We start from the raw sequence: 22,738 nt of genomic DNA, 5'->3' as shown, positions 1-22,738 counted from the left end.
CTTTTATTATCATCTGAATCTCACAGATTTTTGGACTATTTCAACAATTCCTTTTATTATTTTTGGAAGAGTATACCTAGTTATATTGACCAGTCACATTTACCATGCATCAGCATATAGTTAATCATTGAAACTTTCTGTTGGTGATTGTTGATCCTTCCAAGGAAAGTGGATATGCTGCTTTGTGACTGTGCTGACCTAAAGAATCTATGCAACTTGTTCATCATTGAATTTGTGCATCAGTATAAATTGTTTCTGTACAGTATGGTTATCAGATACTCTAGATGTGATGACACATGAAAATGTATTTGTTTTCTGTTTGTTCCAGTTCAAAGAGGTAAACAGGTCTGGATCTTTGGCCCTCAAATTAAAAAAAGTTCATCTACTGGAAATGAACTCTGTGAACAGTTCAAGGAGTGTACCAGTTGCAGAGAGTTTGCCGTACTGTTCAACAAAATTGCATGGCAAAATGATGATGTTAACCAATCTAGTGAAGCTGCCAATCAAAGTACCTTTACAGATGATGATTCTGATGTCAGAAAGCTAAAAAGCAAAGGACTGCTAAATTGGTTGTGAAACTGCCATCAAATACAAAGATGAATGACCAAGAGTTTCCGGACTCGGTAAAAAAGTATTTCATTGGAACATATACCACAATAGTTGCACCACTCTTGCCACCTGTAAAGGAACATCTGATCAGACCCTTAAATGAAGAATATGTGGAACAGATGATGGAACACATGCAGAAAGGATTAGCCCATTATAGCCTCTCCTTGGATATGTCATGGATTCTGATGTGACAAGTTTCAAGCCAGATAGAGTTAACAGTTACAAAATACATGTGATTAATGGTAACCTGCGGAGTAGAGTGGTATTGCAGACACTTTTAGAGAAAACTAAGGACAAGAAGTACCAAGAGATACAAATTCATCTATATACAGGTCAGTAGAATGTCATAAAAAAGAATTTCTGTTGTCAGTGAAGTTTGTTTGTATCAAGTTGTACATCAGTATTTCAAACAAAGTTACTTCTTCAGCAGAGTTCTAATCAAAAGTCATTGGATGAGATGTAATCTTACATTTGGGGGTTCTGTCCCTTTGGAAGCACCAATAGCTTCAATGTTGGCTTTTAGCTGTGAGTCCTAAATTATTCTGCCCAATACTGCTCATCAAGTATAAGGTAAACAAAAGCAAAAACAGCTCTCTCTCTTGTAACCATGCATAATAAAATATTCTAACTGTCGTGGTATCTTAAAATATTTCAATGTGAAAATGATAGGATCAAGTATATTATATAGCTGAAAGACAATAATATAGCACAGCCATTTGTCATATAAGTCCATTAATGTTCACTTCTTCTTGTGTACTTGCAGTCACTGACATTAGTGTATTTTGTGGCCATTCTATCAACTAGATGCTACAAGGAAGCTATTCTCATCTTTAAATCTGTACAGGAGGGGCAAGAAGTTATCAAATGAGCAGTCCTTGCTCATGACAACTGGGAGATACCTGACTGCAAGCAAATGAATTTTAAACCTCAGCAAGACCTAAGTGAAGAAGAACAGTACAAGCTGCTACGGGAAGTAAAAATGTTGAACTTGTCCTTTGGTGAGATGAAAATGAAGGCTGTGGCTATCAAAGGCATGAGAAATATTCAGCAGACATTCTGCTTTGTAACAGCTGGAACAAAATTGGATGAAGCTAAAAGAAGGTAATTTATTTTTCTTTGTAATAGTTGTATGATATTTAATATGACAGGGTCCAAAAACACCCTTCATACTCCATTGTATCGTTATATTGTTGGGTATATTTTATAGATGATGACATAAATTTTGTGTTTTGTCCAAGCTTGGTTTCATATTCACGTGAGATTTCCAGATATACCAGGTGTTCTGTATCACATGTAGCCATAGTGTTATTTCCTGCCATCCAATTATGTCTTTACAGCTTTGTTGCATTGCATTCATACAGCTATTCTTTGCAACATTTTGTGTGTGCCTTCCATCAAAATATTATAAGTGATCATGTTTTTTCCTAAAAGGGTCATTTTTTCCATATATACAAACAGATTGGGAAAGTCATACATGATATAATTATGGAAATTTCCATTCCAAACTTGTTCATTTGTTTATTTCAACAATTTGAAATTAAAGTGCATTTGAACTCAACGCAGAGGTTTGAAATGTGCACTGTTGTAATATTCCGTTATTAGTTACTTTTCTTTATCCATGGGGACCATGCCATGACAGTTCAGTACTCAATATTCCTAATTGTAACTCTGGTGTTCTGTACCATATTGCCATCCTATTCTATCCTAATGCATTTATTATGGTGTAATTATATGATTATTCCTCACAATACCGGTATGCATTCTATGGTATCCCCATTAACTACAGTGCTGTTTGTTTTAATGTGAAGGGGGGGGGGTGAGGGTGTCAACATCAGCCTTTAAAAAAGTGATGTTTTGGCAAAATAGATATCATTTTTTTGTGGACCATGCAGTTGGTGAATTCCTCTGCAAATTTTAACCATCAGTCTTAATTGTCAAACATTGTTGTGTTTACTTTATAAAGTATGGAGATTTCCAGACCTGTTTGTTATACATTTCACTGGTCAGATGTTTACTGTAAGAGATTTTAGGGTTACAAACTTATACATTTTAGAAGACGTACAAAATGCATTTTCCACTTGTCTTGGAGGTCTATAGTGTTTTAGTGCCCTATTGCAGGTGTCCTTCCCAATTCAATTTGTGACAGTTTTATTGCTTAATTTTCCTGTTCTCATATAATGCCCAGCAGTGTTTGTACCATTGTAACCAGTGTTATTCCTTTCTGGTGTTGTACTGTCCTTTTGTTATGGTACATTGTAGTGTGACCATATATTGTTTCGTGCATTGCCGTTTGTGGCTATGTCTTCCCTCATAAAGTGGTTTCTTGTCATACTTTTCCCCCAAGAAGGGTCTATGTTTTAAATAATGAGGGCAAGCCAAAATTTTCAGATGTCAAGGTCAGACAAGGTAATAAGTATAACCATTACAGCAAATTTATTAACTTAAAAGACAATACAGTCAGGACAAGTCATCGTTGATGACACAGTCCCCGCTTGTCCATTTTGTTATAATCTTTGGTGTCTAGGTAGCTGTGGTCTAGGTAGCTGTGGAATGACATTGATGCAACGGGTGCATCAGGCCTGTGACTTGCATAATAAAGTAATCTGAGGAACGTTCAATAAATGACTCATCTCTGCCGGTAATGACAACTGAAGGAACTTTTGATTACATCACACATAACGATGCCCTCATTGCCTCTAGTGTCATGATGGCACATACTATACACATGGTTTGGTGGAATTTTCGAAATGGTATGGGATCGGGTATGTTGTTGTAATCAGCCATTTCGGATCATAGAATGAAACAAATTAATGTGCACAAGAATGCAGCCATAGTATTTTATCTTTGTATCACGTTTGAACAAAATCAGTCCATCAAGACAGTGACCTATGTTTATGTTTTAAAGACATAAAAAAATCACGCCGAAATTGAAATCAAATGGCTGTCTATTGACCATATGGATCATAGCATAAAATTAGTAGACATGCATATGTATGCCATAGTACTTTATCTTGTACCAAGTCTCAACAACATTGGTTAAGGAATATTTGCATATGATTAAGCCTCAAAGACATGAAAAAATCCAAAAATGACCATCTGGCAGCGATATTGGAAAAAAATGACAATCTGGCAGCAATATTGGAACATGTCACGAAGTAAATTGACACGTATATGTATGCCATAGTGCTTGATCTTTGTGCCAAGTTTGGACAAAATGGGTGTAATGACCTTTGAATTACGCTTCAAAGACATGCAAAATTCCAACAAAATGGCAGTTCTGCAGCCATATTGGATCCTATACAAGGTTAATTGATACATGCATATGTATGCATAGTAATTTGCCTTTGTGCCAAGTTTGAACAAAATCAGACCAAGGATGTTTGAGTTATGGTTCAAAGACATGAAAAAATCGCAAAAAAATGGCCGCCTCATGCCCATATTGGATCGTATCGCAATATAATTTGACATACATATGTAGGCCATAGTGTTATGCCTTTGTGCCAAGTTTGAACAGAATCGGTTCAAGGATGTTTGAGTTATGGTTCAAAGACATGAAAAAATCGCAAACAAAATGGCCGCCTCACGGCCATGTTGGATCGTATCGCAAAATAATTTGACATGCACATGTAGGCCATAGTGTTATGCCTTTGTGCCAAGTTTGAACAGAATCTGTTCAAGGATGTCTGAGTTATGGTCCAAAGACATGAAAAATCGCAACAAAATGGCCGCCTCGCGCCCGTATTGGATCGTATCGCGAAATAATTTGACATGGATATGAAAGCTATAGTGTTATGCCTTTGTGCCAAGTTTGAACAGAATCTGCTCAAGGATGTCTGAGTTATGGTCCAAAGACATGAAAATCGCAACAAAATGGCCGCCTCGCGGCCATATTGGATCGTATCACAAAATAAATCGACGTGCATCTGTAGGTCATAGTGCTATGCCTTTGTGCCAAGTTTGAACGAAATTGGTTTAGCAGTGTCTGAGAAACTGTTGATGACGGACGGACGGACGGACGGACGGACGGACGCACAGACGGGACCCAATCTATAAGTCCCCGCCGGACTTCGTCCGCGGGGACTAAAAAACACCAAATTTCAAAGAATGATTGCAGCTGTGGAATATATTGGCACAGAAACTGTACAATCAATTGTGGATATCCAATATTGCTGGGCTGGAGAAGCAGGTACTCTTAATTTAATTTGCAACCACATGGTGATGCAAAATGCAGTTCAACCAGAAACATCATCTAGTTCTCTGGACAATGTGCCCTTGAAAATGAGGCACCTGCCAAGGTCTCAAGAGTACAATTGGAAGCACAGAATTTATTAAAAATATAAACCAAGTTTACAATCAAAATAGAAAGAGAAAACAAGACAAATTGTGTGGGGACTTTGGGGATCAATTAAGACTGGATTTCTGCTGCCATTCAGCAACTGCAAAACCACATTAAAAGGAGGATGATCAGGCTTATGTCAGAGATGTGCATTAACTTCTCAAAACAAAAATTGGTTGACTTAGGTTGTGTACAAACTCAGTCAAGTTTTCAGATTTTTCAGTTGATGTAACATTAAACTTGGGTCCATTCTTAATTACAAATACAGCATATTATTACTTTAAGCATCACTAGCCGGATGACTGGAAAACATCCAGTTTTTGCTGGGCCATGTATCCTGCATTTTGGACTGAACAAAGAACAAAATCCTTTACTATATAGGTATATATGTGTCTTAGCAGCAGCCAACCCTGTGTTAAGGAAAATTAAATTTTTTTGCACAGATGATGACCATGCAATCTACTGTACACTGAGTTCAGGGAAGGTCCAGGGTAGTTCTTTGGAACAGCTGAACCTGGTCATTTGCTGTGTTTTAACAACAGTAAAGACACATAAAATGGAAGTTGTCAGATTTGGAATTTCCAAGAACTGTGGCCTTAGATACAACAGCAGATAATTTGGATTAGTTGATTTGACAAACAAAACAAAACAAAACAGAAATGAACTTGCACTAGATTCAACGAGTGAAAATGATTTTAAACTAAAACTGGCAGTTGCACTGAAAAATGGTGGGAATTGAACATACACAAAATAGACCCCAAAATTCTTTCCATAATCTCTTTCACACAAGGCAGACATGATGAAATGCATGATGGCTAATGTCAGAGAACAGGCTGGTCTTGGTAGTCTCCCTGCCATATAGACGCAAAATGCAGTAGAGTGTGTGAACTTTCTGAGTAAAAATAAAACTATTATAAATGGGAAAAATCATAATTGGTGCACAGTTAAGGGCCAGCAGCACAATATAACAAAAAATCAGCATCAAGATGATCAAGAAACCTTCAAAGCTCTTTATTGAATGGGGGAATACTTATTGAGTCCAGAATATAAGCAGTTTGAGGTTAAACCAAATATGTGGAAACATATGCCACAAAAATCTTTTACAACAGGAATTTGGGATTGTTTTAGACTAGCCCACTCATACGTTTACTTTGTACCACCTTTATGACCCTAGGTGACCTTACATCCTGGCAATTTTGGTTAATATGTATACTGCATGTCTACCAGTTTGATGTCAGACTCAGAAACAGAAGAACATGCCATGCAACTCTTATACGCAATTGCTAGGTTAACTCAACTTTTATAACACAACTGAAGGAGTCAGTGTTTTATTATGGTTGAATTGAAGACTAGCCATGTAAGCTAGCACAGTGAAATTTTCTGTGTCCATAAACTACAAAATATCAAAAACTGACAAAACAGACTATGTCTAAATTAGTATCATATTCTTAGGAGTTGGAAAGATTGAGTTAAAACATTAGCTAATGTAGTTTTTAATTTTTATCGGATATATCCGCAGGAAAACTTTCAATCAGAAAAGCTGTGCTCAAGTTAAGGTAAATATAATATAGTGTAGAAATTATAATTAGTTTGGTTATGTATAAAATGTGGAATAGCCATACACCAAAACGGCATCATTTAAGGTCACACAAAGGTCATTAACAGAATTTTGCAAACTAAAGTTTCATCATTCATAAAATACATGTAAAAGTTGATAGTTTCAGTGGCTTTGAGTATTTTTTCGTAGTTATCTATTTTTGTAAGAAGAAAATCTCATGTGATTTTATATGTAATTTTAACCTATCAAATGTTCAACATTTAAGGTGTAATTTTTGGCAGTTTTTATCAGTATTTTTTATTCTCTGTAGCAATTTCAGTTTTTTGTTCTGCTCTCCAAAGCATGAAAGGATACCTAATATTCTGCTTGGCAACACTCTGTATTATTGTAACAACCATTGTTATTGTTGAAAAATACTTTTTGATCTGGACATGAATTCAGTTTTAACAAGAACAATGCTGACTCTATACATAAGGGTTGTGTTGAAGCTAAATGCTGGCCGTTTACCCTTCAGGTAGTAAAATCAAGAAATTGTAATAATTACACGAAAAATTACTAAAAATTGCTGATCAAGGTTTAATCAGAGTCCATATTCCCTGTTTATGGCAATTAAGGTATAGCTTGTATGTCTTAGTATAAATTTAGTGTTGTATCTTTTCCAGCACCTTTCTTTACAATGTTGTACCATGTTTGCAGTCTAGTCATTGCAGTCACATGCGTCTCTTCAACTCACACAAAAAGAGTGCCTTTGATTGTTGTAGTGTTTAAAATGTTTTGTCATGATATTTTCTAATAAAAATGTTTCAGCAAAGCTTATGTGCCGTTGTCTTTCTTGTTGGCTCATGACTTTTATGTTGTATCATTATTCAGCTCTTACGAGAATTAGAAACAGCTTGTGCAATGGCCATTCAGAATGACCAACACTAAGATTTTCATCAACTTGAATGTTTTATGACAAAATACACAGGTTGATGTTTGATTTGTGTTCCATCAGCATTCTGAACAGCTGGCCTGAAATAACCAGTGTTTGCAAAAAATATATCAGATTCAATGAAGTCATATTTAACTTAATTAGTTTGTGTCTAGCCCTCCATATTAACATTGTAGTACTTTCGTCACTTGTGCTGTCTTAAACTGCAAGTAGCACCCTATGCATATGTCAGCCAGGGTCCATGCAAGTTGAAAAGTCACACACCGAAAAAATTGTCAATATGATACATAAATAAAGTTTTGTTGTAAGAAATGTTTTTGGGTGAAAAAAAGGTGTGTTTAATCAATCAATGTAAAAAATGAGTCCTGGTTATGGTTATAAAAATTGTGTAAATTTTTTTATTTCTTTGATGTCAACACAACTTGTTAAAGTAATAACATCTTGATTAGAACTGGAAGCAACTGACATAAAAGGCAAAAACGTATATCTCTACTCTGCCAGAATAGACACAGCAAAGCCTGCACAACAGAGCCTGTTAGAGTGGCCAGACAATTCATTCACAGGGCCCAATTGATGTATGTGTATGCAAGCTAATATGCTAATAGTATCTAATGATAAGTTGATCACAGGACTGAAATGCTGATGTACAGGGTATAAGGTCTGCACCATGCAAGAAATCAGAGATGCATGTATTTGGAAAAAAATATCTGCCAATTTCTATATATATAAGTACATGTACAGTTATGATTTTCAGATGAAGCAGGAACAGGTTTGTGTTAACAACAATTTCTAACCATGTACATACTGGTACTGTCAGATGGAATAATACAAGGTTGTTTCACTTAATGTGCAAAACTGTACATGCATGATATGTGGTGTATTATCAGCAAATACAACCTATGCCAAAGCTCTGTTTCAGCCGTGTCAGTCTTCTTTAGTCCACATACTATCAGATTTTCAGATTGCCAATGCATCTACACACTATATAGTGAAATCCTCTTATACACTGCAGTATAACCAATGTTCTGGCAATTCAGAGTTGACGTCTAAGAACATATCCATGGCTATGTAACTTTATCAGACAACAAGTTAAAATGATTGGTACCTTAAAACCTTTCCCTTCGACATACAACCTTCCCGGGCCAACCAAACTTTTAAGTCATTTGCCATTTAATTCATATCCTGGTGCAACAACTGGTTCATCTAATTAGGAACCGACTAGAGATACCTAGTAACCAAGAATACAAAATCATCTGTTTTCACATTAAAAAAAAAATAATCATGTTTTGTAAGGCGTTATGGGCATTTTCACACCAACTGAAATAGAAAGGGGAAGAATGCTGAAGGGAGTAGTATGATGAGACTGAGTGACAGTTGATGGTTTTCTTTACATGATACTTTCATTCTGACCTTTATATACATTGTTCACAGTTTTATAGGTAGCAACATATAGCACTTGGACCTGCACATTTCTTACAGGCAGAAATTTTGATGATGGTGGCCTTCAGCATTTTTGTACACTTAATCAGAAGTACCATGTATAGTTCTTGTTCTCAGCATGCTTTAAATTCTATTTATTTATACATTTGACTTTTTGTAATGAAAATTACTATTGTCAGTCTGTATCTGGATTTACCAAACAGCTAAAATACAAACACGCTAACACTGCTGGGCTTTATGAAGACACATTAGGAGAACGATTTACCAGTAGAATGTACACTTTTAAATACCACATCTCTTAATTTTGCTTCGTATTGCAATTTCTCTGTCTTCAGTAGAGAAATCAATCTATGATTCTATTATGTTGATGTTCTTCTGAAACTTTATTGGAAGTTCACAGTCTACTACAAAGCAGACCCTCACTTTTGGTTTCATCCTTGACAGTTCTCGTAATTTTTTTCCTGTTTTGTACACATTGTACCGTATATTGCTGCTCAGCTTGAATTTGAATGTTGTTGTCTTGCTTGACTCAAAACCATTACTTTCAGCACTGGCAACCTTGGATACGTTGCTACTTGCAGAATGAGCTTGACCTGTTTGAACAAAGTAAAATATCACTGATATTTGCAACAGTACGGATATATTAAGGTGTGAAGGATATCAATCTAAAAAGTCTCATTTGGAAGAACACTCGCCTGATTTTCTACCCACTTGGCTTGCTGTTGTCTATTTTGAATATAAATCTTGAAAAATTCTTGGCCCTTGGCATTGTACTGTCTTTCTTGGCAATTCTTTCTTTTTATAATGCAGACATCATGGTCTCCAGATATCAACCACAACAATCTTGACTGATATTAAACCACATATATGGGGCAACTATATTCCACTTAATGACTCATGTTGGTGTGAGATCTCAGGGAAATCACAGGGACACTGGTTTACTATATAAATGCAAGTATGCTACAAACATCTACATGATATTGTGATAGAAAAAATAATTGGTACTGGGGGGTGGGGGGGTGCTGGCTGTTATATAACACAACAGACTTTCATGCAGTCTTTTACAGTTATTGTGAATTTAAAGCATCCATAATAACTAACACCCCGCCTATTCGATAACCAATGTCCATCTTGGGGTACAAATTGGTTGTTGAGAGCATCATACCTCACAGCCATCTGTACTACGTTGTGACCAATGAAAAGTGCAAACCAGTTGCATTCGGAAACTGAGATACCACTGTACGTCAATCGGTACAAGTAACTATCCTCAAGAGGTATCTGGACAATAGATCTTGAACTTTCTTCAGACCAGTATGGCATGGATGTACCATTTTCTGCCATTATGTATATTTATGTATATGCAGGAGCTGTGCTAGCGATCTGTTGGTGGTGTCTGGAAATTGCTTTGGGACTTAATGAAACCTGTACTAAAACCAATGTCCATTTTCAAATATAAGCATAGGTTTTATCAACATAAATGAAAGTTTAACAGACACAAAACTTGCTTATGTTATTTTATTAATAATAAAAAAGATATCGGGGCGTTCATATTATGTTCTTATCAGACCTTCTTGTTCTGCTAAATTGCTGGTAGTTAACAGAAATTCATCATCATCATTCATCAAATTTCTTGAAGCAATTTCAGGGTCAAACAGATGGTACCCATTCCCTTCAATTTCCATTACCAGCAATTCTTTTCCAGACTTCTGAAATGAGAAATGAGTAAGACTCTCTGCTTTGTTTCAAAGATTCAGTATTGGTTTTGCATATCCATTATTATTGGTGTACTTGACAAACTCCCCATCAATGTAACTTTCAACAGTTACATATTCTTCCTTCCTGTCTATTTCCCCTGGGCAGGAAAATCTTATTATATTGGACTGTTTGCCCATACTCATGTAACACATCTTTCTTTTGTAAGTTGGTGTGCAAGTTGATCAGTGAAATTCTTTGCCAAGGAGTACATCTGAACAACTTTTTGCGTATGTTGTTCAGTAGCTTGGTTGGTTTCCTCTATTGTCTTCACAGCATCAGGAAGATACTTTTTAATCACCCAAATAGACGACTTAAAGTTTGGAGTCTGGCTAGTGGCTGTGAATGCCTCACAAAACCCTCCTGAACCAAACTGTTTTTTTCAATAGTGAACTCAACTGATTTTGGCATCAATGGCCACGCCATGTGTTTTATGTCAAATGAAAACAGACTGATGATTGTGGAAGTTTCTCATTAAAGACCTTTCCTAGTTTTAGCATATCTGAAACTGACAGACTTTGCACAGTTGTCACAGCTTAATGGGAGGAAGTTGAGAAGGCTTTGACTGAGTTGATTCTAGTGTTACACACTTCTTCTTGCCAATTGGCAATCTGGAATTGCTAATCACTTTTGATACAGTCATTAGGGTGTGATACAAACCGTACATGAATCAGACCATAGTTTGGTATCTGATCCAAGTCTACACATGGTTCTTGTCCTCCAGCATATCACTGTGAAAATGAATTGATTCTCCAAAAATATCAGTAAAACATGTCTTTCGCATGCTTGTTTAATATTGTCAAAGGTAAGTTCATCATACTGGAATGGCGCAAACTCTCCTGAGTCAATCGAGAATACTTCTAGGCTTTGCCTGTTACTTCTGATGACAGCCTCTGCACCACAGTTTGTTCACCTGTTGCACACAAGAGAGAAAAAAAGCATGAAGTCATTTTAACATATCCACCATCATATACAGAATATAACTTGCTTCCTGGTGCCATACATAAATATGGCACAGGTAGCTATATAGTGGTAAGTTGCTGTCCATGTCTGCCATCTCTCTGCCCACACAGTTTTCATGGAAACTGCCACGAATCAGCTTGAGATTTGGTACCTTAAGTGTGTTTTGGATTAAGGATGAATATGCAAATGAGATAAAAAATGCAGAAATGGAAACCAATGTTATGCACCCACACTACTTAACTTAGACCTTTGAATATTTGCAAAAATAGTCCTATTTACAACACATTGTACATTTACTCCTGTAAAGTTTGTGTAGCCTGTCAGAGTCACTGACATTTTCACAACCAAAGCCCATTTTGTCTCGTTGCCAATGAACGGATGATTGGCTGAAAGTTTTGGCCTGTAGGCTGTATCAATATTGCAACAACGTAAATTGTGCATACCAACCTAAAAAGTCTCTATGGTCTTTCCTCACCTTTCTTTTACCTACTCGCTTTTCTTTCACAGCTTCTTTGAAAGTTTTCCATGCCACGTCCATTGTAGAGTTGTTTTTGGATGTGAACTGTGAATATGAATATATTATTAGATAAAAGTACTTTGAAAACCACTCCATCCGATTTGTCTCCGTGCTGTCTCTGAATTCAGAGTATCTGGCACTGCCATTTGATTAGCTTGACATAACAAAAACATTTCACATTCTTACCTCCTTATTAGTCGCGCCAGCGGCTTACTGACTACGCATGCGCTTATTCATAATATACTATGCGAGTAACCGGAAGTGTACCCTTCTTTCATGGGCGCCGCCATGTTTTATTTTTGAGTACTCGTAAATAAACAAATACGAAAGAAATTACTATTATATAACATGCCATTTATAAAATACCTTTATTAGCCAGTAAATGTTATTATGCACCTTATCGCTGATACAAAATATCGTTAATATAGATAAAGGGAGAAAACTGTCGTGCATATGAACGGGGGCATACGCAAAGAATGCTGGGATTGAATTTTAGAAGAGCGCCCCCTGTGTCAATAATTAGATTCAAAATTGCCTGTTTTAGACGGAACGCTGTTACGCTGTAGTTTTCAGCTTGCAAGTGGAAGGTGGGCAGTGCGGTTACCATTGCAACGATAATGATTGCACAATACGTCCCTTGTTTAACGCGATAGGCTGTTATCATTGTAAAAATTGCCAATTTTATCCAAAATTTTTACACGTTACAGAAAATCTATACCTGCACTGCTGCAGGGTTTGACGTCGTGTACGTACGTGAACTGCTTTCATCAGAGGGAAACTGGGCATAGTTGTCATATAAACGTTTATGAAATAACAATTAATTACATTTTATCATGAATCAATACAAATAACATTGCCAATCTTAACCCCTGGCGCGACACCAAGGGCTGAGCCCTATATAATATTACCGTTTTAAAGTTAAGAATTCTTTGCACAAGGCGTACCACAGGATTAAAAGCAACACTGTGATGCACATGCTGCAGTGCACAACACAGAGCAGGCGATGAATCTATAAACCAGACATCTCTAAACTGAACAATTTTGTCAGTCCCTTTGGTGTTCAATTTAGACAATTTTTACTGTTCATACATACTTAAAGTATGTATGTAGGATCTGCTTATCCCATTGCTACAGAAGTTGATATGTATGTTCCTAAAGATGACCTCCAGTACCTAAGTTGCAGACTTTATTTACTTTTGCCGTCCTTGATTTTTTGCTTTAAATATTTCTTGAATGGACCAATTCAAACTGAATGTGAGCACAGTGTCCTTGACGCTATGTTTATGCATTGTTTTATGAGCTTTGCAATATTTCAAAACATAAATAACATTTTGACTGGTCACTAAGCTAGAATTTTCTTAATTTGACAAATTTGAGTCAAATTTTACCATTTTTAGCATGTTACCAGTAGCCAAACTAAAAAATCATATATCTATGTGACTCATTTAAGATTTCTAGTTGCATCACTAGCTAGCTAGCTAGTATACAGAAAAATATTTTTGGCAGTCTCTTTCACCTATATTATGCCTATTTGACCTTCCTTGGTGTGTTGTGTATACAGGCACTACTGTTGTAACACTACTGTGTTACCATTTTTGTGTCACCTTTGATATCAATGTTTTGTTGGGTCATTGTACTGCTGTAAACACCTGTGCAAGAGTTGATACAATGTCTCATAACCAGACCTCATGTGAAAACTTTGTAGCAGCAATTGCATGGCAACCAATAGTATAGCTCGATCAAAGTTGTGTGTACCAATGTGTCACATCCTGCAAAAGATCAGTCATTTTGCTGTCAGCAGTTGACTTGTACAGACATTCTCATACAAGCAGCAGCAAAATCATGAGGAGGCACATTATTTTTCTCTTTTGAAGCAAATCTTGTTCTGTCGTTTCCTGCCCTACATGCATGTACCTTGAATGTCATGTCCAATGTAGCTTAAAATTGCCATGCTTGGAAACTCACATAAAAAACATGTACCTTTTAAATATAGAAGCAAAACTCTATGAAACTGTAAAGTATATGTATTTCATGAAATTTTGAGTTACTTCTAATGAAAATTATATGACTGGAGGAATGTCTTACAAAAATGGAATATATAAAGCAAGTTATATTAAGTAAGATATCAAAGTTTATAACGATTTCATAACCTTTATCAGTATTTTGCATTTGATATCTTGTTGCCAAATTTCTCATGGGCAACATATAGCATTTACAATATGGTATTATGACTAAAAATGAAAACTTTAATATCTCAGTACAATTTGCCACGTCCAATGTAGCTTGCATTATTTAAACGTTGGTTTGGCCGATAAATAAATTCTTTGTTTTATGTCCCAGTGGGCATTTGTGTTTGGAAGTTGTCATGAAAAAACACATAGGACTTTAGCTTAGCTTTTTTAACTTCAAATCTTTGTGTACTAATTTTGTAAAATGCGCTTGAAACATCTGTTCACTTGCAGAATGTCACATTGTAGTGCAAATTATGGAGCTGGAAAGGAAAAAAAGTTTCTGCTTTGGTTCTTAAGGGTGAGTATTTGCATCAGTGGAAATAATCAAATGAATCTAAGATATGTGAATTAAATTTTCTGTGTTTTTGAACCGCTCATACTCGCTTATCTAAAATTTTGAGTGAACACAAAACAAAGAATTCAATTACTTTAGCCTTTGATAACTAGGGACATGTTTGTTCTGTTAGAAAAGCTTTTAAAATAGCATATTCTTGAACAAAATATTTTGAGCGTAGTATTGACTGTGTTTGCATTTTTGATTATCCTGCCCTAACAAAAGTTTTGTGATGTTTCAATGCAGAGAAAATATCATCATAAGACAAAAGAATAAAACATTAAAGACCACAAGCAAACATTAAGGTGGTGAGTGCTATTATTCAATTCACACCTCGGAATGAAAAACTTTTCTCAAATAAACTTTCAACCATTCTTTTTCAAAATCAAATATAAAATTCAGGGTTTATCGCCCAAATTTTGGTACTAGAGAAATAAATTACAGAATATTATCTAATACAGCATTTGAAATTCAAACTGGCCACAATTACTGTGTTATCTCTGTTGAGAGGTTGTAGACGCCGAGCAAGAATATTTGGTTGCAGATTTAAGACCTCTGGGGTGAAAATTAGCATATTTGGCAGGAAATAATCACCAACCAAAACAAGGTGATTATTTCACGCAATACATGTTTTTTTCTCTGCGTGCATTTCTAAATATGCAGCTATCTGATAATTTGGAGTGGGGGGCCTTGAAAAATTTTGATTATATAGACGGGGACTTGAACAGTTTTTGTGTGTTGAGGGGGAATCTGATAAAAAAATTAAATTTCAGTCATGATTCCTCCAGCCCTCCCCCCCACCATTTTTTGTGAATGCAGCCATAGAGAACTGACTTGCCTTAAATATACCACTATTTCAAAAGTATACATGACATTGTTACTTCAGACAGTTTTAAGAAAGAAAATTGTTGAAATATGACATGAATGATTCAAAGTGATTGGATACATGTTGATTGACTATTCATGACTAATGTTTGTGATGATGGCAGTGTAGAAAAGTCATTGAGAGTAAAGAAAGTCATACAAGCAGCCTTGATTATGATGTTTCACATACTGGGCACAGGTCTATTGTCCCTCACCTCTGATCTTCTCAGACCAAAGTGATCAAGTGATCATTTTACAAGTCCATCAAACAGCCAACTGGAAAAGCTTTCTCCTGCCAAGACAAAATATTTCTTTAATGTAGGTAGACAGGTAATTGTAAGTTCTCTGTAAATTAACATAGTCAATCAAAACAAACAGGAAAATGGTCAAATTTTTAAGTTTCAGTCATAACTGGTTATCACTACATTCTATTTTTATATTCAGCCATTTATGCCTGTATTAGGCTGTAACTTTAGACCATTTTAGAATGTTTTTTTCTGCACTCCAGGTGTTAGGCTCTGTTGCTCATACATGTAGGTGACGTGGTTGTCATGGATATTACATCTGAACATTCTTGGACACAAGTAAGTCATATAGACCCATTATCTAATGTTGATCACCTTGGAGTGCATATATAACTGAAGTATGGCCAGGTATAAATGAGAATACACTTGAACTATTGTGTAAGCTATCAATTGATAATTATCTCAGATGTTGCACACTGAATCACTCCCAATTATGAAAACTTACTGCTACATTGCCCACTAAAAACTCCATCTTCTCACAATTCTATTTGCTCAAAATGCGATTAATTGTGGGCCACGTTGCCTTAATCCCACACCTTATCTATTTTCAACCAGTGTTCCAACCCCTCTGTTTCATAATTTTACACCTCCCTGGCCTAACTCTCATCCCACACCAAAGAGCATACTTTAACAGTAACATATGTATTAAATACAAACTTAAAGTAAACTGACAGTCTTATAATTGTACATGTGTGATGATGATATCTTTGAATTTTTTTATAGTATGCTCAGATATGTACGGTAGTTTCTTGTGTCATTAAAGCTGCACTTTTCAATTCCAGGTTCTCGCATTAGTGGAGTTCTCCTCCCAGTCAAACACTTGGCCGGTACAACTGAATAAAATAATCCAAGGTAAATTCCATAACAAAATTAACAGAAATCCTGGCACGTACAGCGCAAACAAATTCCACTTGACATGCATATGGCATTACAGTCCACAAGGCATAAGGATAGACTTTGAATGAAGTTAAAATTGACTGCAGCCATATATACCATCCAGGACAGGTAGCCATTTCAATTGGAAGAGCCACTTACATTGAAGGGATCGACATCTTCTCAACTTCAAAACAGCATGTTGTACACCAACACAAAAGGCTGTCAGAGATTTCTATGCACAAATTAAATAATCAAGATTGGTCAAAGATGGATCATGCTGCATAACAACTATCACAACAGAGGATAATAACCCTCCAACACAAATGACTACAGCACCTCTGTGTGATGCAGACGAATTTAGTGAAAATGAACTCCAATACATTGATGCAATCATCACAGCTTTGGAGGACATACTACTTAAGGTACCCCATCATGTTTGCTTTCCAAAGACATATTGGCAGCAATGTCGGTAAGAAATCCTGTTACAAAACAGCAAGAAAACCGGGTTGCCTCTTTAAGTCCCTGGAAAAGAAGCAGGACAGATTGAATACCTTTATTGGTGCAGTTGGCACCAAAGTACTCATGTTTGTGGACCAGCATCTTCAAAGTGAAACCACCAAAGTTGAGGAAAGCCATACTCGAACCTATTACATTGCCTGCAAAAATTTATATCTATGGAGTAGATGGCATTATGCAGCAACTTATTTGAAATACAGCCATCGGAAGACCAGTTTGGGCTTGCTGCATGGCTACAGAAATTCAGAGTGGTATTGCACCACTATAGTGACCAGGTAACACACGTACTTCTGACAGTCTCTGAACAACATTTGCATACATGTGTCAGTATATCTGAAGATTCTAAAGGAAAGGTACGCTACATCGCAGGGATGTGTAAGTAAAGTAAAGTAAAGTAAGCCTTTATTGAAATCGTATCCCAGTTGGGACAAATAGTATGAAAACCTAGTCAGAACTTACATGTACAAGAAACCTCACGAAGCACAATATTATCATCAACATGTAGATGCCCTTGAACATCTGGAAGAAATTGTCAGAATCTTCACCACATATCAAATCATTAGAAGCAATATACAGAGAAACCAGAATGTAAAAGTAGCCTATGCTGCCACATTAGAGATGAAATGTGACAAGTTTGTTATTGAACTCATGTAAAAAAAAGGGTCCAACAAGAAACTGTCTTGAAAAGGACTGGTGTTGAAGCAAGTACCCTGCAGCAAATAGAAGATGCCATGCTGGCTGATAAAGACTTGTTTCAAATTTAGACCAAACTTTTCAAGAAATTAAACACCATGCACTTCTGAGATGCCTGATGATGAAGACAGTAGCTCACATATTAATGTTTGCAGGGCCATACTAGATGATGTCTATAACGGTATTGAAGTTGTGTACAAGTTGTACAGTGCTGTAGTCTCTAAGTATATTAATGTACTGAACAGTCAACTTTGCAAGGACCTGTTAATGGATCTCAACAGAAAGAAGACAATTGCATATGACAAAGCTGTTCTGGAATCAAAAAAGAAGCAGAGTGATAAGAACTAATTTAACATGGCTCTTCTCCAAGGAGATAATTCCAAGAATAAATGTTCTTCCCATTATAAATTAAAGTCACTGATTAACTTATAAGACTTTCCTAAAGCACAGTAATTTCACCAAAATGAATGACCTTATACTCATGTGTCAAGCCTATGGTGTTCCGAGGAGACACCTGAACAAGAGGAGTTGTGTGTGGGGTACTTGGGGAACTGGAGGTGCAGAAGAGGATCAGTGGCTATGTTGTGACAAGTGTAATCTTTGGTATCACAGAGAATGTTCAGGTCTCATTTTACCTAGTATGCAGTGGGAAGCTGTCACATCTCCAGGAGTAGTTGCTTCAACAATTTTTCTGAACACATGAGAATTTGAAATCATTACACTATTTACAGGTAGCAAATTCTACCAGTAAAGTGAAGTAAAATATTATATAGTGATCTGTCACTGACCTTAGGTGGCATGTTTAGGTGGCATTGTTTGCTAGAGCAATAAATCACACCCACCGATGGTATACCACGAGATTTTGACCAGTTCATATATGCACTCGCTATCGCTCGTGCATATATGAAGTTAACTGGTCAAAATTGAGTGGTATACTGTCACTGGGTGTGATTTATTGCTGTTATATCATAAGTATATTGATTTGAAATTCAGGCAGGGAAAGTCAAAAAAGGATTTTTGCTCAAGACGAAAGCTCGCGCATATGCCAGCCTACCGGGGTAGTACATTTCCAATATACCACGGCTCTTTTCACATCATGACCAATCAGATTGTTGTATTTGTGCTATCAATGTACTGGTATGATATAATTGATAATACTGTGCCTCTTTAGGATCCGATTGGCAAATAATAATATTGTGCATCATTTTATTACTACAGGCATATCACTTAAAGCAAATGTATGAAACTGTTTGGTAATTGGACAGAATGATTTATCTCCTGTACAACATACTGTATGCATTACTTTTGATTGCACTCATGCCTATCAATTTGAGTTTTTAATTCAGACAAAGTATGTCAACAATATCATTGAATCTGTTACTTTTTCTGTTTTGAGGTGATAAATATATTCATAACAACTAAAAGAGTACAGTGAAACCAGATATCAGGTACTAACTTTACTGAGCACAAAAAATGAAATGTTCAATTTACAGGTGCTGTATGTCAAAATATCCACAGAATTAGCATACATCTAGTCAACTGCATAGCAAAGTATAAGACACTACCCATATCTACTCATCTAACAATTATCATTATAGTTTGCCATAGGATACACTATATTGTTGTTGCTCAAAAATGGTTGTCTCTATGCTTAACATGAAATGCAAGAGTAGACAACTCTGAACTCTTCATGCTTAACATATTTCACTTTGCATTTTTTTCAGGTGTACATTATTCATGGTTGTTGTTTTTGAATAATCCTTCAGAGCATCAAATGGATTTCATCACACCCCAGAAAAGTCCATTTAGGTAAGATAAGTCAAATACTTACTGATGGATCCATAATGAAGGACAATTTAATTGTCATTGTTTTTCAGACTGGTAAAATGCAGTTAACCCTTTCTCTGTGCACTTTACTTTGCCACTCTCATCTGTGAAATTCATCTTCAGGAAAGCCCTGTTATTGCTAGACCCATCCATACTTAAAAATCAAACCCTGAAAAAACTAAAGTTTTTATCTATGACTTGCATTACTTCAGATTGTCTTCTTTTCTTACTAGTTTGTTCAAACACATAGTTCTTTGTGAGATTTCAGATTCTGTGATGTGCACTGTACCAAATTTACTAAAGTTTGAAGTTTGAAGGTGTAAAATTATCTGCTATGGCCTACTGATAGTTGGCATAGATTATATTAATGTAACCACTTTTAGAACTCACAAAAGCAATTTCTGTGAAATCTGTGAATTTATACAGTGTATTTTAAAGATGAGCAGGAAGAAAGGTACATGTTAGAATTGCACCTCTTGTAATATTTTTCCATGTGATCTCATGAGTCCACTTTTATAAAATGACCATCATTCATTACCAACAGGCATCAATAATTTCTGGCAACCTAAATCAGTGTCAGACATAAATTATCAGGTTGCAGCTTTGTTGTAAACTTACACCTTAAATAAACTCTTGTCATAAAATCACACCTGGATATCAACTACATAAGATGAAAAAATATTGTACCCTAAATCCCCATTGATGCAAGACAGATACTGCTTTCCAAAATAGAATGAATATTTCCGTACTGTTAGCTTCAGTTGTAGGAAAATGACAAAATGGAAATCTAAACCCATTGTCAGCAAGACAGACAAGTTGTAGTACATGTGTTGCCAATATCCTCTTGTCATTCCCTGTAACAAAGCAATAAAGTAAACATATCATAGCATCTTTGTTGGCAAGTATTGAGTGCATTTGATGTCTGCACTAAAAAGAAACTTTAAAGAACAGACTCATTCTTATAAGGTAAAGAATGGCTCTTTAAGGTCATATGCACCTCGAAAGTGAATGACTTAAACTTTTGCTCTAACTTTCTCAAGGAATCTTTCAATCATTCTCTTCAAAATCAAGAATAAAAATAGGGGGTCACCGAGTAAATTTGGTACTAGAGAAACAAATAACCCAAGATTTACCGATATTAGAAATTCAAAATGGCCGCCATCCCTGTGTTAACCCTATGGTGAAAAATAAAAATTTTCGAATTTCAAAAAACTAAGCCGATGAAAAGTTTTCTTTCACCAAGACCTTTAAAATGAACCCCCACATGTGGTATATCAGAAGAGAACTGTAAAAGTTTGAGAGTCTGATGTCTGTCCCCGAGGTGCGTTCTACCTTAAAGTCATTACTGCAAATGAAACTTATTCCTTAAAAGTCCAGGAAAATTCATATAATAACTCACAGTATCATCATTTGGATAATTGTAAACAAATTTTATCCACAAGAAATGAAAAAAATACTGACAAAAGTTTTAATTTTGAAAGGAGAATGTAAACTTTCTATCATGACAATAATATAATAACAGTAATATATAGTAATTTGGAAAGGTATTTTCTAGTAATAAATAATACATGTAGGTGAGTAAACATACCTCTTAGAAGTTTATTGATGCATTCACTCTCACGCCCCATATCCACAAATCCTACCAGTTGAGTTTTTCCACCATGTTTGCTTATCTGTAAGTCTGCCAGAATGAATCAAAAGTGAAAAGGTACCGCAAGTGTTAAGTATTAAAATATTTTTGCAACAATGTCAGAAAATAATATAGCATTTGATTGTGTGGTAAGTCATAAAATAAATGCTGTACCTATATTGACATCTCATCAAACATAATGCCACCATTCCATCCATCATCAGACATTCAACGCTTTTCAGCTTCCTTTCTCATCCAGTAAAGAATATCTTCATTGAATCCAGCTTTTTGTTCTACACTATTTTTATAGTAGTATAGAAGTCTGTCAGAAGGGAGGAGGAGAAAGCCACTCTCTCACAGATGGTGGTAGGCTTGTGGACTCCTTCCCCATAGTTACAGACAGAGTTTTATGATGGTAGTAAAAAGGTGGCAATCAAATTGTGAATTCATAAGTATTTTTTTAATATTAAAGGGCCAGAAGCTGTAATAATAATAATAATAATAATAATAATAAACTTCTTTCTTTCACTTTTTGCGGTATATGTGAGATAAGTTTCTTGTACTAAAATGACCCATAGCAACATAAAACATGTTAAGGTGTTACATTGGCATAATTGGTATTGATCTGTATTAAAATTTGCTCAAGAAAACAATTCCAACTTTATTTTTGGTCCCCCATTTATACAACTTCAGTTCCACTGTAGTATCACCACTAACTCTTCCTGTCCCAGTAATCCTGCAAAATTATATGTGAAGCACCCTCCATAGCCACTTTTCTTCCAATGTGCCAATATCATTTACTCAAATGAGTACAAGGCTGTTTCAGCATATTTCAATACTTAATGTATCCTTACAAAGTGTGTACACACACTTGAGACTTTCACCCACTACTGGATTTGTGACTTGAAAGTGCATTTACAAACACATTTTCACACTTTAACTGCAGTACACAATGACAAAATTTATATTTGGTGGGGACTATGTCATTGAAAATGACTTGTCTTTAGAAGATCACCCAAGCCATTGGTAAATTCATACAACTGCTTCATCCTGCTCAGGAACAACAATGCATTCATTTATGCTGAATCAATTATTTTATTTTTCTTCAAGAGCTTAACTACTAGACGTTGACTGTTATGTTAGAAGGAGATGTTGACTGTTATGTTAGAAGGCTTAATGGGAGGAATTTTTTTTCGATGAAGATTCAGAACCAATACAATTGCAATCATCATTATACATTCATTTGGACAGAAATCCACCAATAAATTGCAATGATGCACTTGAATCTTATCACAAGAATATTCAAAGGACCATTTAAATAAATTGAAATCATGAAGAGCCAGACTTGAGTAGTTA

At 35.8% G+C, this 22,738-nt stretch overlaps 1 long non-coding RNA gene across 2 annotated transcripts; it reads right to left on the bottom strand.

Moving 5' to 3' along the window:
- Positions 1–11,513: 11,513 nt before the first annotated feature.
- Positions 11,514–21,438, bottom strand: LOC139144268 (uncharacterized). 2 transcript variants are annotated; one of them, XR_011554798.1, is made up of 3 exons: positions 21,341–21,438; positions 19,757–20,606; positions 11,514–12,151 (listed from the first exon to the last, which is right to left on the bottom strand). It is a non-coding gene; the product is annotated as an uncharacterized lncRNA (long non-coding RNA). The 2 variants fall into 2 exon arrangements; XR_011554797.1 differs by lacking the exon at positions 11,514–12,151 and having other exon boundaries at positions 19,370–20,606.
- Positions 21,439–22,738: the final 1,300 nt, after the last annotated feature.

This window comes from Ptychodera flava, chromosome 11 (assembly GCF_041260155.1).
Source record: "Ptychodera flava strain L36383 chromosome 11, AS_Pfla_20210202, whole genome shotgun sequence".
Lineage (NCBI taxonomy): Eukaryota > Metazoa > Hemichordata > Enteropneusta > Ptychoderidae > Ptychodera > Ptychodera flava.
Note: the sequence above shows the minus strand (reverse complement) of the source record. Positions and strands in the feature narration are given on the sequence as shown.